Raw genomic sequence first — 15,378 nt, forward strand, 5'->3', positions numbered from 1 at the left:
GCGGCTGCTGTCTCTTGTGCCTGGTGTGCCTGGTCCTGCCTCATTTGCTCAAGTACTGCTAGAAGAGCTAGATCTGTCTACAGTGGCTGTGGTGGTGCTGAGCTAGAGCCACTAGCTTCTCTGTCATGTGGTCGAGGAGGCATATGAGGAATAGGCTGGCAGTCATTATTAGAATAGTCACTGGGGTCACTCTCGACCACACCCTCCTACTAAGCATCAAGCTCCTCCTCTATCACTGTAATGCCCCTGATGATCTCATCCTGCTAGGTTGCTGTCTCTGGGACCTCTGGGCGATGACTCGGCTGGTGAAGTGTCCTTGCACTACTGTGGTGGAGCATCTGAGTCGTGTTATATGGAGGAAACTTAGTAGTAGCACCTGTGTACTCAGCCATCGTCTCTGGGGACTTCTGTGTAACTGCCTTTCGAATCAAGAAGGTCATCCAATGAGCATAAGGTAGCTGTCGATGACCTCTGAACCCCTCTGCAAGAGTGTCCTCCATCTCTGATAGTATGACATCCCAAATATCAAATACGGTATGCTACACCAGAGAATTCACTAACCACAACTGAATGCGAGTCAAACCCTCATGGTAACCCATCCTCGGGCGCAAAGTCCTCCTCATGATAGCATCAAGAAGCTAAGCTATAGGAGTAAGGTCACGTGGTGTCCTGCTCGACCCTTGCTAAATGGCTCTGTGAAGCATGGTTGGATCAGATCTGTGGGTGGCACAAGTCCGCCATGAGGGCGTCTTAGAGGCTCTGTCTAACCATAGCAAACCTCATGAAGGCAAATGGGTGACTCTAGAATCCTAAGAATCTCTTGGACCCTCGAGCTCTACAGTCTGTAGTCACGACCTCTGAATGCAAAGTATATGAATCTGTGTCTCGGATCAATCCAAAGTGAAGAGTAGAACTCATGGACCCATGATGGAACATAGCAGGTAGTCCATCCAAGAAGGTCTATTAACCCTGGTAGATATGAGAGGTGAGGGCGGATCTGCTTGCCTACAGCTGCAATAAGTGACTCAATGGAGCAAACTCTCTAAGATCTGAAGGCAACTCCACTGTTTAGATAAGCATTATAGAAGTCCTCCTGCAGTGGTGTATAGAAGTGCTCTAAAGCACGCTTATCCCACCTCGGTGGAAACCAGTCCTCAAACTGCACGAAATGAAGCTGTTGCACCTGCTTGGCTATGGCTACCCTTAGGTCAAGGTGAGTCACCGGAGGTGGACCCTATGGTCTGGGAGATAGATGAGAGCCCTCCTCTATGTCTCAGGCCTCGGCGACACCTGAGTACGTGTACGACCAGAGCATCAAAGCTATGGCGACGCTACCTACTCTGTCTGCTTAGTCTGCTCTGCCTACTGAGTATCCTCTAACTGCTCTGCTGGCTGTGTCTGCTGCTCAATAGTCTCCCCCTAAGGCTGACTCTCATCTATACCAACATGCCATCCTCCAAGCATGACAGTCCTAGTAGGACTACCATGAAGACTCTTCTCGACGGTGGCTCTCTGAGCTGGTGATAGCTGATCTACAATACAGACACCACTCCGAGCTCTACCTCTCTCCGCTCGCTCAGCGACGGCTGCCACTGCTGCTCTCTCTCTCTCTCAGCTTCCACATCAATGAGCTCTCGCTTCTTTGTTGTGGTCTTTTTCGCCTTCCCCTTCTCTTGAGCAGTCAGGCAAGGCAGAGGCCTTGGATCCTCATCACCAGGACCACCATCGGCATTCTTGACTTGTGCCATTGCTGAATCTGAAGAGAATTACTACCATGAACAGGAACCAACTGCTAACTGACACTCGCAAGGCTTGGCCTCGATACATACTCGCGGGCTTGGCCCCGAGTCAACTGACCACTGCCAAAACAACCTCAACAACACCGACTCGTTGCACGATGGAGTAGATATAATATATAAATAATCACAATATATATCTAGAGATGTGAAACCCTAAGAAGCAAGTAGTAGATATGAAATTAGAGGCGATGGCTTGCTACTTGACGAACCAACGACCAATCAGTAGAGGAATGAACCACGAGGCACCACCAGGATCGACGAAGTCTAGGGTTAGGGTTAGCGAGACTATGTGGACATGAGTGCGATGGCGCGACGGTGGAGGCAGTGAATGGCGGTGTAGGCGCAAGCTAGGGCAAACGACGGCGTGACACATGGGTGTATGAGGGCATGGCGGAGCAAAGTAACATGGAGGCGCAGAGCAGTGCGATGCGGTGGTTGAGACGAGCACAGACACAGGAGTGCAGAGCGGGCTCAGCGATAGAGTCATGGCTAGGGCACGACGCGTGGGCATGGGAGCTCGATGGCAGGGGCTACGGCAGTGCTAGCGCGGGCACGGTGACATGAAGCAGAGGCGGCCATGGGCGAGATGGCACGAGCGCAGTGACTGGATGAGGCGATGTGGGGATAGGGCACGGTGGTGCGATCTCGATTAGGGCAGATAGCGACACGGCGTATGGAGTCTTATAAGGTGGCCGCCCGTGTTGGATTAAGAAGGGAAATGGAATAGAGTTCTGGATCCACACATTTTCCACTGACCGAACGCTCTGGTGGCAAAGACCGAATGCTGCCACCTAGAGTCCGATCGACTACAATGAGGTCCAAATTCTTTCATGTTGTGACCGGACGTGTCTTGTTACCCTTGGTCAGACGTAGCCAGAGTTGGGTCGATCCTGAGTTCGTCTTCTTTGCTTGACCAGACGTAGGGACATCAACACATCGAACGCAGGAAGAGTACTGTTTCAGTGTCCGGTCACTCCTATGTGATTCTGTTCACCTCCTGTGAACTGACCGGACGCTAGAATCTAGAGTCCAGTGCTGCGTCCGGTCACTATTTTTTAGCGATTCTTCAAAGTTTTTTCGTGCTGCCTGTTCCCAATCAAGTTCCAACTTCAATAAGATTCAAATAAATACCAATTGGGACTGATGTGAGTGACCTCTCTCAAACCCTCAAAATTTTCAAAATATTTTACCTTAGGCTATAATTCTTTTTAAGAAAATAGGCAATAAACGGGTAATCGAAAGGAAACGACAAAGCAACACACATGCATATGCAATGTAATAGTTGAAAGTAATTTTAGTTGCTTATCAAGTTTGATCCAAGGTTAAGCTTCTTCACACGCTTTTTGGCGGTTATCTTAACCATGTTAGACAAGCCCTAAATGCATTGTCAAAAAATTAAACATGTTGTATATTACAATGTAATGCAAAGGACAACACAAGCTCATTTTCTAGTGAAGTTACTAAAATCAAGCACATTGAGCTTATTTCTCAACCGACAAAATATAGCCTCATCTAGCGGTTTAGTGAAGATATTCGCCAATTGATCCTTGGTCCTTACACCTTATAGTAGTGTTCGCCTAAACGGCCACTAAACGGTAAATGGTGGTAAACTATTTTGTTTAGGGGGTAAACGGAAATTAAACAGTTGACCGTTTAAACAGTTAAAAAACAGGAAAAACGGTCTAAACGACCTAAACGGAATGGAGATAAACTGTATTAAACGGGCTAAACAGTTGTTTAAACGGCTGTTTAGACGAACACGAGGTAAATCTAGTTCAGTTTTGTATGGATAAATTTATATACTTAAGTTTATTATATTAATAAATGTGTACACTTGATATGTTACATGCATAAATATCTATATTTGGTTCTTTTCACATGCATAAATATATATACATACCAAATAATTTATTTTTACTCGCATAAATATGTATAAATGCTAGAATACTTAATTTTTTACATGCACATATATAATTATATGTTTTTTAAAAAAGTACAAAACCGTTTAACTTCATTTAAACACCGTGTAAACAGCCTAAACGCTAAATGAAGGGCGACTGTGTAAAGACCGTTTAACGTTTAGGAAAACATTGCCTTCTAGTGATATATCATTTTTAGCAATATGATCTCTTAGAAAGTGATGGCGGATATCTATGTTCTTGGTGCAAGAGTGTTAAACCAGATTATTAGCAAGTTTTACCGCACTCTTGTTGTCACACAAAAAAGGTATCTTTTCTAGAACTACACCATAGTCTAGCAAAGTTTGCTTCATATAAAGTATTTGTGCACAACAAACACCCGTGGCAATGTATTCCACTTCGGTGGTGGATAAAGCCACACTATTTTGCTTCTTGGAGGACCAAGACACTACTGATCTACCAAGCAAATAGCACCCTCCGGATGTGCTTTTCCTATCAATTTTACAACCGGCATAATTCAATTCAGAATAGCCAACTAGTTAAAATCTAGCTCCTTTGAAATACCAAAGACCAATGCTTGGTGTGTGTTTAAGGTACCTAAGGATTCTTTTAATGGCAATCAAATGAGCTTCCATAGGATTAGCTTGAAATCTAGCACATATACACACACTAAACATGATATCGGGCCTTGATGCGGTCAAATATAATAAGCTACCAATCATAGAGCGGTAGAGAGTATGATCAACCGTTTTACCTCCCACTTCTAGGTCAAGATGTCCATTAGATGGTATTGGTGTCTTGATTGGTTTACATTCATCCATATTGAACCTCTTGAAAAGATCCTTGGTATACTTTTCTTGAGAGATGAAAATCCCATCTCTCATTTGCTTGACTTGAAAACCAAGAAAGAATGTAAGCTCTCCAATCATAGACATCTCGAACTCCTTTGACATCAATTCACCAAACTCTTTGCAATAATCTTCATTTGATGATTCAAAAATGATATCATCAACATAACTTGACAAATGAAAATTTCTCCATCAAGCTTCTTTGTGAATAGTATGGTGTCGACCTTCCCAATGGTGAAGCCCTTCTCAATGAGGAAATCCCAAAGACGTTCATACCAAGCTCTTGGGGCTTGCTTAAACCCATATAGCACCTTGGACAACCTATAAACATGATTAGGATATCTAGGGTCTTCAAACCTGAGAGGTTGATCAACATAGACTAGTTCATTTATGAAGCCATTTAAAAATGCACTTTTAACATCCATTTGATATAATTTTATTTCATGATGCGATGCATATGTAAGGAGGATACTAATGGCCTCAAGTCTTGCAACTAGTGTAAAGGTCTCTCCAAAATCCAACCCTTCACCTTGAGAGAACCCCTTTGCAACTAGTCTTGCCTTGTTTCTCACTACAATGCCTTGATCATCTTGCTTGTTGTGGAACACCCACTTTGTTCCAATGACTCTTGCACCTTATGGTCGCTCTTCGAGAGTCCAAACTTCATTGCGAGTGAAGTTGTTCAACTCTTCATGCATGGCATTTATCCAATCAGAATCTTGAAGAGCTTCTTCGACATTCTTAGGTTCAACACAAGAGACAAAAAGAGTGATGTTCAATAAATAAAGCAAATTTTTAAGAGCGAGTCATTACACCCTTTGAAGGACTCCCTATGATAAGATCTTATGGTTGAGCTTGAAGTAGAGGTGAATTTCTTCTATCAACCACTTGAGGGGGAGGTTGTGGAGCATCAACATCTTGAGTTTGTGCCACCATTTGATCATGAGAGACATGAGTATCTTCATTTTCAACTCTCCCATCTTTATCACCATCTTGTGGCACATTTGATGAAGAAGGTGGATCAATCACTTGTATATCATCTTTATCATCTTTAGGCTTGATGTCTCCAATTGGAATGTTCTTCATAGCCTCCCTTAATGGTTCATCACCTACATCATGAAGATTCTCATATGCTCCTTGAGAGTCATTAGATTTATCAAATTCCACATCATATGTTTCTTCAACAAAGCCGGTGGCATGATTAAATACTTGATATGCTTTGGACTTTGATGAGTAACCAACAAGAAAGCCAATATCACAACATCTTTGAAACTTCCCTAGGTGTTGCTACTTCTTGTAGATGTAGCATTTGCAACCAAACACCTAGAAGAATGAGACATCCGGCTTCTTCCCATTGAGCAACTCATAAGGTGTCTTGCTAAGAAACTTTTGAAGGAATAGGCGGTTGGATGCATAACATGTGGTGTTGATAGCTTCCGCCCATAGAGCTTCGGGTGTAGTATACTTATCAAGCATTGTTCTTGCAAGTGTGATAAGTGTCCGGTTCTTTCTCTCAACTACACTATTTTGTTGAGGAATATATGTTGTGGAGACCTCATGCTTGATTCCAACTTCATCACAATAAGCTTTAATGTTTGTATTTTCAAACTCTTTTTCATTATCACTTCTTATCTTCTTGAGCTTCACTTCAAACTCGTTTTGTGCTCTCTTGGCAAACTTCTTGAAACATGATGCAACTTTGGTCTTGTCATGAAGGAAGAATACCCATGTGTATCCAGAGTAGTCATCAACAATCACAAGGAAATAGAGATTTCCTCCCAAGCTCTTGTAGGTTGTTGGTCCAAATAGATCCATGTGAAGGAGCTCTAGCACTCTTATTGTTGACATGTAAGCTTTTGTAGGATGAGTGTTTGCAACTTGCTTGCCGACTTGACATGCACTACAAAGCTTGTCCTTCTCAAATTTCACATCCTTCAACCCTCTCACCAATTCATTCTTCATAAGCTTCTTGAGTGAGCTCATCCCAACATGAGCAAGTCTTCTATGCCATGGCCACCCAAGTGATGTTTTGGTGAATAGGCATGTCTTTAAGTTAGCATCTTCGGAGGTGAAATCTACTAGAGATAGGTTGTTGTATCTAAATCCCTTGAATATAATTTGATCATCATCTTTCTTAGATACAACCATTTCCTTCTCGGTGAATAAGCATTGAAAACCAAAATCACACAATTGACCAACGGATAGCAAGTTGAAGCTCAATGAAGTGACATATAGCACATTTGAAATTGAATAATCATTTGATATTGCCACTTTGCCCAATCCTTGAACTTTGCTCTTTGAATTATCACCAAATGTTATCATTTATTGGCCATCTACTTCTTCATCTAGTGAGGTGAACATACGAGGATCACCGGTCATATGTTGAGTGCAACCACTATCAATTATCCAATGACTTCTACCGGTCTTGTAGTTCATCTACACACAAGAGATCAAGCTTGTTTAGGGACCAAAACTTATTGAGGGCCCTTGACTTTCTCAACAAGTGACTTTGTAACCCAAATTTTCTTGGGCCTATTCTGGTTGGGAGGTCCTAAGAACATGACTTTTATTTTTCTACTAGAATCCTTTCTAAGCATGTAATGAGCATTGAAAGCAAAGGGTCTAGCATGCTTGGGCAAGGGTTGTGGTGGTGGAGTTTGACACTCATGGGCAAAGTGACCTTCTTGTCCATACTTAAAACACCTCTTTGGCTTTGGCTTTGGCTTTGACTTGTGTTGTTATTGGTGTTGAGCTTGAGCCTTCTTCTCTTGATGTGCCTAGTACCCAATGCCACTTCTATCCATCTTCATTACGGTATTCATGAGTAGCTCACTTTGGAGATGTTGACCTCTTATGAACTTGCTCAAGCCGGTCTTGAGATGTTCTTTTTCCAACTTGAGCTTCTTGTTCTCTTCTTTGAGTTTATCATGATTTTTCTCCATCTTGAGTGAAAGCATCTAGGTCCCTAGTAGGGTTTCAGTGATTAATGACAATACAATATTACTATGACTAATGTGTGTTTTGTAGAGGCAATTAAGTTAGGTCATGGTAATGGAGATCAATCGGGCAATCAAAGTTGTCATGCCCCTACGATGGAAATCGTTTTGGTTTTCAAAGGATGGACGACAAGGTTAAGGATGACTAGTTCTAAGTGTCGATTGGAGTTGGAGAGACACTTAGAGTAGTTTAGGACTTTGTTTTTCCTTTGGCCGTACCATTAAGGGGGGTATGAACGGGTAGCTTGACCTAGTTAAGACTAGTGAGTTAGGTGTGGTGCACACTTGGTAAAACTAGCTCTAGGTAGCTCCTATGAATGCCTAAGATCCTTTGGAGCAAACTTCATTCACAAATGATCGAGAGTTGAAAGTGAATGGAGGGTCAAATACTGACCGGACGCTGGCTTCGGTGCGATCGGACGCTGGTCGCAGGGTCCGATCAGTTCATTTGACCAAGGAGAACAAGTCTGGTGTGACCGGACGCTGAGGGCCAGCGTCCGGTCGACTCTAGTAAGGGTCCAGACTTGAGAAAGTGTGACTGGACACGTTCGGTCAATACTGACCGGACCCTGAGGATTCAGCGTCCGGTCGACTCCAGTAAGGGTCCAGACTTGAGAAAGTGTGACCGGACGCGTCCGGTCAATACTGATCGGACCCTGAGGGTTCAGCGTCTGGTCGAGTCCAGTAAGGTTCTAGTAAGGGTTTTATGCGACCGGACGCGTCCGGTCAGTGCTGACCGGACCCTGCCAGCGTCCGGTCAACTCATTACTACTGGTTCATGGGTTGAACTGACCGGAGCATCCGGTCAACATGATCGGAGCGTCCGGTCACCCCACAGAAGCTCATAACAGTTTGTTTTTCAGGCTGCCTTATAAATAGAAGCTCCACTCGTGTGTGGAGTCACTTTTGCTCATTTCAACAGTTGAGAAACACGTTTGTGAGTGCCAAGAAGAGCAAGGTCCTAGTGAGGTGTTTGTGATTTGAGAATCCAAGAGTGAAACCTCATTAGTGAATCAAGAGTAGACAAGTGTGCATCCATCTTCTCATTAGGCTTTGCATGGTCAAGTGAGAGTTCGTGCTTGTTACTCTTGGTGATCGCATCACCTAGATGGCTTGGTGGTGATTGGGAGCTTGGTGTTCACCCGGCGGAGCTTGTGGGTGACCCAACTCAAGTTGTGAGTGGCTTTGGGTGATTCGCCGTGACGGAGTATCGAAGAATCAACCTGTAGAGAGCACTTGATCCTTGCGTGGATCAAGGGGGAGCTACACCCTTGCGCGGGTGCTCCAACGAGGACTAGTGGGGAGTGGCGACTCTCCGATACCTCAGCAAAACATCGCCGCGTTCCTCTCTCCATTTACTTTGAGCATTTACTTTAAGTATTTACTTTGAGAAATTCAATACTTGTCTTTACATTCATAGAATTGCCATGCTAGAGTAAGTTTGGAACATAGGTTGCAAGTCTTTTGTGTGTTAATTTGATAGAAACACTTTTCTAGGCATAAGGGGTTAATTGGGCTATCCATAGGATTTGATTATTGCAAGAAAATTTAGAATTAGCCCAATTCACCCCCCCTCTTGGGCATCTTGATCCTTTCATTGAGTTTCTTGTTCACTTCTTTAAGCTTCTCATTCTCAAGAGCTAGATCACAATCATGGTCAAGGTTCTCTATCATGATGGTATTGGTGGTTGATAGCTTTTTAAGATCTTTCTTGAGCTTCTCATTCTCATTCTTGATCTTGACATACTCATCATAGTTGTCGGACTCAACCACTAGCTTGCCTTTCCTATTAGAACCTTGCTCAATGCTCTCAATAATCAAATCATCACACGATGTAGCTATATCAATCTTAACAACATGGTTAGTAGCATCATGTGGCTCATTAGATAATAACTCATGAGAGACAACAAGATTATCATGATTAACCTTAAGATTTGTATACTCTTCTTTTAGCATATTGTAGCTAGTGGTGAGCTCATTATGTATCCCCTCAAGTTTATCATGTTTTTCTTTAAGCTCCTTTTTAGATGATTTGAGCTCCTTGAGTTTGGATGACATAGTTTTATTTTTTTCTCTAAGCTCAACACAAGCTTTTTACACTATGTCATGTTTAGCTAAGAGTGAGTCATTCTCAAGTTCTAGCTTTTCATTTTTTGCTCTTGTCTTTCTAATAATTTTAGTATATTGATTTATCAACTTGACAAGATCATCATATGAAGGTGATTCAAATTCATCATCACTATCGCTATCATCGTTGATAGCATGATTATCACCACTACTATCATCATCATTTTGTACCTTTCTTTCACCCTTGGCCATAAGGCATAGGTGTATAGAGGATGATGGCGGTGGTGTCGGTGAAGATAGTGAAGAGTCAATCACAATAGCGGCTACCTTCTTGTTCTCACTATCATCATCGGATGAGCAACTTGATGAATCAATATTCATGAGCCAATCATCGACGATGTATGCCTTGTCATTCTTCTTTTTCTTATGGAAATACTTCTTCTTGGCATCCTTCTTCTTGTATGGCTTGTTTTTCTTCTTCTCATCATTATCTTGATCACTTGAGTCATCTTTCTTGCCCTTATACTTCTTGTACTTATCTTTCTTGGGCTTGGGACATTGATGAACTAGATATCCAAGTTCTCCACAATTATAGCAATCCATCTCAGAGATTGACTTCCTTCTATTGCTAGTGAAGAACTTCTTGCCATCAAACTTGACACCGTTCTTGTTGAGCTTCTTAAGCATCTTGGCGGTTCTTCTTACCATGAGAGCAAGACTTGCATCATCAATTTCATCATCACTTGAGCTCTCATGTTCAATTCTTGCTTTGCCCTTGTTCTCTTGGCTAGCCTTGAATGCCAAGTCTTTCTTCTTGGTGGAAGAAGAGCCATCTTGTGGTGTGATGTGCACATACATCTCATGTGCATTGATCTTTCCTAATATTTGAGTTGGTGTAACGGTGAAAAGATCACCTTGATGAAGTACAGTCACAATATGCCCATATTTATCAATGGGGAGGACACTCAAGATTTTTCTTACAACACCGGAGGGCTGCATTTGTGTAAGTCCTAGCCCATTGACTTCCTCTACAAGAACATTCAAGCGTAAGTATATCTCATTAGCACTTTCTTTATGAAACATCTCAAAAGAATTAAGCTTTTTCATAACAAGATGATAGCGTTCCTCACGCTCACTCTTTGTTCCCTCATGGAGCGCATAAATGTCCGACCATAGTGCATGGGCGTCCTTGTGGTTCCTCACACGATTAAAAACATCTTTGCAAAGGCCTCTAAAGATGGTGTTTCTAGCCTTTGCATTCTATTTTTCGTAATTGACTTCATCGCCTTGAAGGATGGTGGGATCCTTAGGTTTTGGAAAGCCTTGTGAGGCAGCTCTAAGAATTCCAACATCTAAGGATTCTAAATAAGCCTCCATGCAAATTTTCCAATAAGGAAAATCATCTTCCTCAAAAATAGGAGGAGGTCTATCCCCGTGGGATATCTTTCTCTAGGCGGTTAAGCCTAATTTAGCGAGCATAAGGCTCTGATACCAATTGAAAGGATCAAGATGCCCAAGAGGGGGGGTGAATTGGGCTAATTCTAAAATTCTTTGCAATAATTAAACCCTACACTTAGCCCACTTTACCCCTTGTGCCTATAATGTGTTTCTATTGTTCTACCGTACAAAAGTTTTGCACCCTAGGTTCCAATCATACTCTAGCATGACAATTCTAAGAATATAAAGACAAGAAATGAATTGCTCAAATGTAAATGCTTAAAGTAAAGAGAGGAGAAGGAACGCGGCGATGTTTTGCCGAGGTATCAAAGAGTCGCCACTCCCCACTAGTCCTTATTGGAGCACCCGTGCAAGGGTGTAGCTCCCCCTTGATCCACGTAAGGATCAAGTGCTCTCTACGGGCTGATTCTTTAACACTCCATCATGGTGAACTGCTCACAACTTGAGTTGGGTCATCCACAAGCTCCGCTGGATGATCACCAAACTCTCGATCACCACTAAGTCATCTAGGTGATGGCGATCACCAAGCGTAACAAGCACAAACTCTCACTTGACCACAACAAGCCTAATGAGAAGGGTGGATGCACACTTGCTACTCTCTTTTCACTAATGAGGGCTTAATCTTGGATTCTTAAATCTCAATCATCTCACTAGGCTTTTGCTCTCCTTTGCACTCTCAAGGATGTTTCTCAGCTGAACAAATGGGTAAGAGGTCTCCCTTGGACGAGTGGAGTAAGTATTTATACCCCCTCATTCAAAACATAACGTTGGGAGGCTGAGTCATCACTCTACCGGGTGACCGGACACTCCGGTTAGGGTGATCGGACGCTCCGGTCAGGGTGATCAAACACTCCGGTCAGTTATCCCCGCCACTGTGTCAGAAAGAGCCGTTAAGTTCTGACCGGACTCTGACTTGCATCCTGTCATGAAAACTGCTCTCTGGAACCTTACTGATGTTGATTGGACGCTGACACCTAGAGCCCGATCACTTCGCTGTTCAGCGTCCGGTCAGTTATTAGATCCTAACCAGCGTCCGGTCAGCACTGATCGGACGCGTCTGATCAGGAATCTCCCTCTCTAGAACCTCTCTGGAGTTGACCGAAAGCAGGCACCCAGCGTCTGGTCACATTTCACTTAGCGTCCGGTCGCAACCAGACAGCTCCAGTTGATCAAATGAACTGACCGGACTCACCCTTCAGCGTCCGGTCACAACCAGACCAGCGTCCGGTCAGTCATTTGACCCTCCATTCACTTCCAACTCGAAATCATATGTGAATGAAGTTTGCTCCAATTAATCTTAGGGCTACTCTGGAGCTACCTAGTGCTAGATTTGATAAGTGTGCACCACACCTAACTCACTAGACTCACCTAGGTCAAGCTACTAGTTCATACCCCCTTAATAGTACGACCAAAGGAAAAACAAAGTCTTAAACTACTCTAAGTGTCTCTTCAACACCAAACGATACTTAGAACTAGTACATCCTTAACCTTGTCGTCCATCCTTTGAAAACCAAAACGATTTCCATCATAGGGGCATGACAACCATGACTGTCCAATCAATTGCCATTACCATGACCTAACTTAAATTGCCTCTGCAAAACACACGTTAGTCATAGTAATCTCGTATTGTCATTAATCACCGAAATTCAACTAGGGGCCTAGATGCTTTCAGTGCCAATTTCCACTTTGCAAGGGATGTGATCAGAGGTTATCTTAGCCATTGGTAGAACTTCAGTATTAGGATAGTCGAGTGTCCAGTTTGGCGAAGTAAAAAACTGGTCAAGCTGCTCTAGGAGAGGGTCTTGCTGCATATTACTCCAGGTGAAGGCCCTCCCTTTCAATTGAAATTCAATTAAGCCCAAATGTCCAATAGCGTCATTGAAGATTAGGGTATCAGATAGGTTTCCTCCCGGCTTGTTGCGGTTCTGGAGGGATCTATAGAAATTGAAGTCACCAAGGAAGAGCCAGTTATCCGAATCTATGATAAGATGGCCCCTGAACCAATTGATAAATTCTGACCTATCTGGTTGGGCACAAGGTCCATAGACCGTGGTGAGACGCCATGTGTCCATGTTATGTACTGAGGTGAAAGAGAGGGTGATGCCAAACTGCTTTTTGTCAAGGACCTGCCCTATGAAAATAGAGCTATTCCAGCCCACTAGAATGCCACCCGAAGCCCCCATCGAAGGCACAAAATTAAAAGAATCAAAACGCTTGGGAGCAAGTTTTCTGATGAAAGCATGATCAAAATGTTCTTTTTCGTCTCCTGGAGGCAAAAGATTGAGTACACACTTTCTTCAATCTTATCTCGTACTGCGTCCCACTTACCAGTTGCATTGATACCTCTTATGTTCCAACATAGAATTTGCCAGCTTCTACTACTCATTAAAATAAGGATGATTGTATGACAGAACTGCGATGGCTAGTACATGCAGATAACACATAGTTATGATGCAGCAGTAGGATTGGGCATAAGACAGTGAGCAATAACTCAACCGTTGATGGGGTAAACGATCACAAAGTTTGACAGGTTCCACATCACAATGCAGATTAAGCAACTTAAAGTTAGAGATACAAATGACCCAACAAAAGGCAGAGGGAGACGCAGCTCCAGTGAAGAGACTAAAGCGACTATTCATTGATAACGGTGCTGGCAGAAGCAGGCGCGTGCATAAGCGCGTCTTCAAGAAAGCTATGCAGGAGCTATTCCACAGTCTATTCTCCAACTCCGGAGGATCTCCAGCAGTAGGATATATATATATTGTTGAGCGCTTTCGCACCATCATCACATAGATAAGACCAGTGCGTGGGCCCCTTGCATTGTTTTTGTTATTATTCTCACGTGTGGTCCGGTACTCATCTATGCAAACAAGCACTATACGGTGTTTAGATATTTTGTCCATTTGACAATCAATAGTTAGTCAACCTTTTCTTTTTACGTAAATGAGACAATCCGATATCATCTTGTATTCTAATAACGAAGAAAAACAGACCAATTATACTATATAAAATTAATAAAGGCGTGTTAAGTTAGTGTCCTAGTTTGTCACATCTAGTCTTAAGTAAACTATGGCCGTCAGACAAAATATGGTAAGTAAAATTACTACAATTGTGGTAAAATTTAGCAATAAAAAAAGTCAGTAATGTTTGGGACATGATGTTGAGAAAGTGTGACGTACTATTGTTGTAGCAGTAAGCCAAATAACTGTCTAATAATCTATGACATAACTAAGGCCGCGTTTGGTACCGTTCCAGACACCACTTCGTCTACAGCTTCTATGCTCTATGAACCAACCAGGAAGAGGAGGAACAGCTTCACCTGCTCCGCCCGAAAATCACGCCAAGAGAGTGATGAAGAACGTCGTGGAGCTAAAAATTATAGTTTCCTCCAACTCCATCTTCCGTGCTTGTGGGCCTGCCCCACACTATGCCTCCTCCATGGCGACATGGGCGTGAGCGACACTCGGAAATGGAGCTCGGTGGAACCGACGTTGGAGTCGGTAGTCCCAAGACAAAGGAGAGAGGGGTGCGCGCGGGGGCCACTGAGGCAGAGAAGGGTGAGGGCGGCATGGAGTGGCAGGAAGGGGTGGCTTGTGGGACCGGGGATGGTGGGGCTCCTGGCAAAAGAGGCAGCATGCAGGACCAGGGGCAGGGCTCTCGACAGGAGGGGTGAGGCAGAGGAGAGAGAAGGCGGGGCAACGTGCAAGTCAAGGTTCCCGGTGGTGGGACAAGGCAGAGGAGGGAGAGGGCAGGGCGACGTCCAGGACTAGGGAGGGATGGCAGGGTGTGGTGGGGGATGGACGGGGCTCCCAGCGGGAGTGGCGGCATGAGCGAACGGTTAAGGAAGGGAATAGAAGATACTCGATACAAGGGAGGAGAGAAGAAAAAAAAAGACTGAAAATAGAGAAAACAAAAAATGGTATTATAGATATTTCTCCTCTTTTATCTACTAGGAGAAGCTATTTTACATTATTTAGGGCTGGAGCAATAAAGGCCGAAGAAAATAGAAAAAATACACATTGACATGAATGACACTAAGGCTGTGTTTAGTTCACGAAATAAAAATTTTTGGATGTCACATCGGATATTTCGAGGATGTCGAAAGGGGTTTTCGAATACTAATAAAAAAACTAATTACATAGCTCGCCTGGAAACTGCGAGACAAATTTATTAAGCCTAATTAATCCATCATTAGCGCATGTTAGTTACTGTAGCACTTATGGCTAATCATGGACAAATTAGTCTCAAAACATTCGTCTCGCGATTTTCAACCAAACTGTACAATTAGTTT

This window comes from Miscanthus floridulus, chromosome 10, assembly GCF_019320115.1.
Source record: "Miscanthus floridulus cultivar M001 chromosome 10, ASM1932011v1, whole genome shotgun sequence".
Classification (NCBI taxonomy): domain Eukaryota; kingdom Viridiplantae; phylum Streptophyta; class Magnoliopsida; order Poales; family Poaceae; genus Miscanthus; species Miscanthus floridulus.